Below are 6,002 nucleotides of genomic sequence, written 5' to 3'. Positions count from 1 at the left end.
TAACCCCTATTATGAGTTAATACTGAGAGGATTGAGGATTGATGCATCCTGATGTCTTTGCTTGCTGGTTCAGTAGGGGCCCCCAGAGACGACTGCAGGTCTTGACTGGTGGTCTAGCAGTCATCAACCATCTTCTGGTAGACAGACCGCTCACTCTGAACAAGTGCTTGCTTTCTTTTTGATGGGAGACATTAGACCGTTCGTCTGGTATGACTGGTGGAGGAGAGTCAGGTGTGTTCTACAGGTCATTCTGATGGGAGGCATTAGACCATTCTCCTTGTATGACTGGTGAGGAGAGTCAGGTGTGTTCTACAGGTCATTCTGATGGGAGACATTAGACCATTCGTCTGGTATGACTGGTGGAGGAGAGTCAGGTGTGTTCTACAGGTCATTCTGATGGGAGGCATTAGACCATTCTCCTTGTATGACTGGTGAGGAGAGTCAGGTGTGTTCTACAGGTCATTCTGATGGGAGGCATTAGACCATTCTCCTTGTATGACTGGTGGAGGAGAGTCAGGTGTGTTCTACAGGTCATTCTGATGGGAGGCATTAGACCATTCTCCTTGAATGACTGGTGAGGAGAGTCAGGTGTGTTCTACAGGTCATTCTGATGGGAGGCATTAGACCATTCTCCTTGTATGACTGGTGGAGGAGAGTCAGGTGTGTTCTACAGGTCATTCTGATAGGAGGCATTAGACCATTCTCCTTGAATGACTGGTGAGGAGAGTCAGGTGTGTTCTACAGGTCATTCTGATGGGAGACATTAGACCATTCTCCTTGTATGACTGGTGGAGGAGAGTCAGGTGTGTTCTACAGGTCATTCTGATGGGAGGCATTAGACCATTCTCCTTGTATGACTGGTGGAGGAGAGTCAGGTGTGTTCTACAGGTCATTCTGATAGGAGGCATTAGACCATTGTCATTATAAAGATATAACCTCGACAACATCCGGTGAAATTGCAGAGCGCGAAATTCAAAATACAAAAGTAGTAATTTTAAACATTCATTCTTCAACATAAAGCCGTCAAAATGCTGTAGACACCTTAAGGAATACGTGGCCAATAGGAACACAACGGTTTCAAAACATGAGTCACTTCCTGATTGGATTTTCCTCAGGCTTTCGCCTGCAATATCAGTTCTGTTATACTCACAGACAATATTTTTGACAGTTTTGGAAACTTCCAACACAAGAAAATGTCATAACAATAATGAGGCTATATACAAGGGGAACCAGTAATAAGCGTGCGAGGGTACAGGTTAGTTGAGGTAATTTGTACATGTAGGTTGGGGTAAAGTGACTCTGCACAGATGATAAACAGCGAGTAGCAGCAGTGTAAAAACAAAGGGGGAGGGGTTAAATAGTCTGGGTGGCCATTTGAATAACTGTTCAGCAGTCTTATGGCTTGGGGGTAGAAGGCTGTCGAGGAGCCTTTTCTTCCTAGACTTGGCGCTCCGGTACCGCTTGCCGTGTGGTAGCAGAGAGAACAGTTTATGACTTGGGTGACTGGAGTCTTTAACAATTTTTGGACCGTCCTCTGACACCGCCTAGTATATAGGTCCTGGATGTCGGGAAGTTTGGCCCCAGTGATTGTACTGGGCCATACGCACTACCCTCTGTAGTGCCTTAAGGTCAGATCCCGAGCAGTTGCAATACCAGGCAGGTATGCAAACGGTCAGGTTGCTCTCGATGGTGCAGCTGTAGAACTTTTTGAGGATCTGGGGACCCATGCCAAATCTTTTCAGTTTCCTGAAGGGTGTGGTCGTGCCCTCTTCATGACTGTCTTGGTGTGTTTGAACCATGATAGTTTGTTGGTGAGGTAGACACCAAGGAACTTGAAGCTCTAGACCCGTTCCACTTCAGCCCCATCGATGTTAATGGGAGCCTGTTCGGCCCTCTTTTTCTCATAGTCCACGATCATCTCCTTTGTCTTGCTCACATTGAGGGAGAGGTTGCTGTCCTGGCACCACACTGCCAGGTCTCTGACCTCCTCCCTATAGGCTGTCTCATCGTTGTCGGTGATCAGGCTGTTGTGTTGTCAGCAAACGTAATGATAGTTTTGGAGTCGTGCTTGGCCACGCAGTAGTGGGTGAACAGAGAGTACAGTTGGGGACTAAGAACCCAACCCTTCGGGGCCCCAGTGTTGAGGATCAGCATGGCAGATGTGTTGTTGCCTACCCTTACCACCTGGGGTGGCCCGTCAGGAAGTCCAGGATCCAGTTGCAGAGGGAGGTATTTAGTCCCAGGGTCCTTAGCTTAGTGATGAGCTTTGTGGGAACTATGGTATTGAATGCTGAGCTGTAGTCAATGAACAGCATTCTCAGAAAGGGGTTACTTTTTCTAGGTGGGACCTAAGGGTGGATAATTTTGTTTAGTTTCACACTTTTTTGGTTACTACATGATTCCATATGTGTTGTTTCATTGTTTTGATGTCTTCACCTTTATTCTACATTGAAGAAAATAGTATGTATGAAGATTAACCATTGAATGTGTCGGTGTGTCCAAACTTCTGACTGGTACTGTATATATTTTATATATATTTATTGTCTGTGTATATCTATCTATCAACAGTGGCAAGAAGAAGTATGTGAACCCTTTGGAATTACCTGGATTTCTGCATATATTGGTCATTTGATCTGATCTGCATCTAAGTAACAACAGTAGACAAACACAGTGTGCTTAACTCTTGTGTTGTCTTAAGGGTAAAACATGACCTGCCACTGTGTTTAACAGCAGAGAAAACCCCCTTTGTTCATCATTTTGACCCTGCTGTTATAAAATCATTTACACACCACAAAAAACACAAATACACACACACAATGACAAATTGAGATTATGTGTGCTACCGATTGAACTCAGCCAGCAACTACAGAAGAGGAAGATCACCATAGTTGGCACAGTTAGCAAGAACAAGCCTGAGCTCCCCCCTGCACTCCTCACAACAAGGGGGAGAGAGGCCTTCTCATCAAAGTCTGCCTTCACCACCACCACCACCACTCTAGTTTCTTACCTCCCAAAGAGGAACAAGAATGTGGTCCTCCTGACCACACTGCACAAAACTGCTGAGATCAGTGATCGTGAGGACAAGAAATCAGCCATCATTCTGATTATAACCACAACAAAGGAGGTGTGGACAACCTGGACAAGGTGATTGGAAATTACAGCTGCAGGAGGATGACTGCTGCTGGCCCCTGGTCATCTTCCATTACCATAAAAGTGTCAACATACAATGCCTTCGTGATATGGAACTAGATCAACCCTACCTGGATACCTGATAAGCGGAACAAGAGGAGAGTGTTCCTGGAGCAGCTGGGAAAGGCCCTTGTAACTCCACCCATTCAAAGAAGGGAGCCCCTCCCCCACACAGCAGCCTCTGCAGCGCTTTTGAAAGCAGTTTTTTTATTTGATTAATTTCACCTTTATTTAACCAGGTAGGCTAGTTGAGAACAAGAACTCCTTTACAGCTGAGACCTGGCCAAGATAAAGCAAAGCAGTGCGACACAAACAACAACACAGAGTTACACATGGGATAAACGAACGTACAGTCAATAACACAATAGAAAATCTGTATACAGTGTGTGAAAATGAAGTAAGGAGGTAAGGCAATAAATAGGCCATAGTGGTGAAGTAATTACAATTTAGCAATTAACACTGGAGTGATAGATTTGCAGATGAGGATGTGTAAGTTGAAATATTGGTATAAATACTGGTATGCAAAAGAACAGAAAAATCCCCCCACAAAAGTAATATGGGGATGAGGTAGGTAGTTGGTTGGATGGGCTATTTACAGATGGGCTGTGTACAGCTGCAGCGATCGGTAAGCTGCTCTGACAGCCAATGCTTGAAGTTAGTGAGGGAGATATAAGTCTCCAACTTCAGTGATTTTTGCAATTCGTTCCAGTCATTGGCAGCAGAGAACTGGAAGGAGGTGTTGGCTTTGGGGATGGCCAGTGAAATATACCTGCTGGAGTGCATGCTATGAGTGGGTGTTGCTATGGTGACCAGTGAGCTGAGATAAGGGCTGTATCTTGTCCTGATCCACCTGAGGCTGCAACTGGGGCAGGCAAGAGGAGGACAAATACTATGTGCTGCACATGTGAGAAATACATCAGCACAGTCCAGGCAAGTGGGAAGGTGAACGGAAAGGCTCTGGAGCATCGAACCGCCCTTGCTGTCTGTCTGGCCGGTTCCCCTCTTTCCACTGGGATTGTCTGCCTATAACCCTATTACAGGGGCTGGCTTACTGGGGCTCTCTCATACCGTCCCTGGGAGGGGTGCGTCACCTGAGTGGGTTGAGTCACTGATGTGATCATCCTGTCTGGGTTGCCCCCCCCCCCCCTTGTGTTGTGCCGTGGCGAAGATCTTTGTGGGCTATACTCAGTCTTGGTAAGTTGGTGGTTGAAGATATCCCTCTAGTGGTGTGGGGGCTGTGCTTTGGCAAAGTGGGTGGGGTTATATCCTTCCTGTTTGGCCCTGTCCGAGGGTGTCCTCGGATGGGGCCACAGTGTCTCCTGACCCCTCCTGTCTCAGCCTCCAGTATTTATGCTGCAGTAGTTTATGTGTCGGGGGGCTAGGGTCAGTTTGTTATATCTGGAGTACTTCTCCTGTCCTTTTCGGTGTCCTGTGTGAATTTAAGTGTGCTCTCTCTAATTCTCTCTTTCTCTCTTTCTTTCTCTCTCTCGGAGGACCTGAGCCCTAGGACCATGCCTCAGGACCACCTGACATGATGACTCCTTCCTGTCCCCAGTCCACCTGGCCGTGCTGCTGCTCCAGTTTCAACTGTTCTGCCTTATTATTGGACCATGCTGGTAATTTATGAACATTTGAACATCTTGGCCATGTTCTGTTATAATCTCCACCCAGCACAGCCAGAAGAGGACTGGCCACCCCACATAGCCTGGTTCCTCTCTAGGTTTCTTCCTAGGTTTGGCCTTTCTAGGGAGTTTTTCCTAGCCACCGTGCTTCTACACCTGCATTGCTTGCTGTTTGGGTTTTATGCTGGGTTTCTGTACAGCACTTTGAGATATCAGCTGATGTACGAAGGGCTATATAAATAAATTTGATTTGATTAGATTTGTGTAGTAATTAAAACGAGTGGTGTCCACTGCTTAAATCTAGTTATTCTGCATTGTGAAGAGGGAAAATCCAGATATTCACAAAGTCTGTGATGAATGACAGGTGTTTCTGAAAGGAATTTATAATATCTGTACATTATAGGAACACCTGTAATTATAAAGTACAATGATCGATGTTTTGCTTTAGCTTTGAGATGAAGAATCAATGGTAGACACCTTGCAAGTGCATTAAAAGATCAGCTGTACAAGTCTGTTTGTTGAAACTATACTTTCAGTTCCTGTTGATGCTATGTTCCAGACTTACTTCTCCCTGCACATCATAGCAATAGGAGGAAGAAGGATTGGGAGACATCTTTGTAATAGCAACTATTAATTATGAATTTATAAATATTAAAGGTATTAAAGTTAAGGGAAATCACCCTGGGCGGGTGAACCTCAGTAGGGGATAAAAAGGGAAAACCCCATTTTGGAAGCTGAGTGTATTACTTGCAAGTTACTGTAAGTGTAGACCCTTGGTTGCAAACAGCTTGCAATCCTTATTAAACAAACTAACCTCTGATCAAATAAGGTTCCTGTGGTCTGAGGGCAGAAATCCCTTACATTTCTTCATGCAAAATAGATTTGGGTTTAAAATTCTTAAGGATTAGCCCCTTTTTATTTCTCAGGCCCTGAAGCAAGGATATTTATTTTATTTCACATTTATTTAACCAGGTTGGCTAGTTGAGAACAAGTTCTCTTTACAACTGCGACCTGGCCAAGATAAAGCATAGCAGTGTGAGCAGACAACACAGAGTTACACATGGAGTAAACAATTAACAAGCAATAACCAGTAGAAAAAAATAGTCTATATACAATGTGTGCAAAAGGCATGAGGAGGTAGGCAAATAATTACAATTTAGCAGATTAACACTGGAGTGATAAATGATCAGA

At 44.9% G+C, this 6,002-nt stretch overlaps 2 protein-coding genes across 11 annotated transcripts in view; one reads left to right on the top strand and one right to left on the bottom strand.

Annotated features, from left to right (window-relative positions):
* LOC109882060 (butyrophilin subfamily 1 member A1-like) overlaps window positions 1-6,002 on the top strand; it is a 329,983-nt gene that overhangs the window by 165,518 nt on the left and 158,463 nt on the right. The window lies entirely within an intron of this gene.
* Window positions 1-6,002, bottom strand: part of LOC109882059 (Fc receptor-like protein 5) — a 305,344-nt gene that overhangs the window by 256,579 nt on the left and 42,763 nt on the right. The gene's annotated exons all lie outside the window — the stretch shown is intronic.

The sequence above is a fragment of the Oncorhynchus kisutch genome, linkage group LG16 (assembly GCF_002021735.2).
Source record: "Oncorhynchus kisutch isolate 150728-3 linkage group LG16, Okis_V2, whole genome shotgun sequence".
Taxonomy (NCBI): Eukaryota; Metazoa; Chordata; class Actinopteri; order Salmoniformes; family Salmonidae; genus Oncorhynchus; species Oncorhynchus kisutch.
This window is presented reverse-complemented; position numbering and strand designations above follow the sequence as displayed.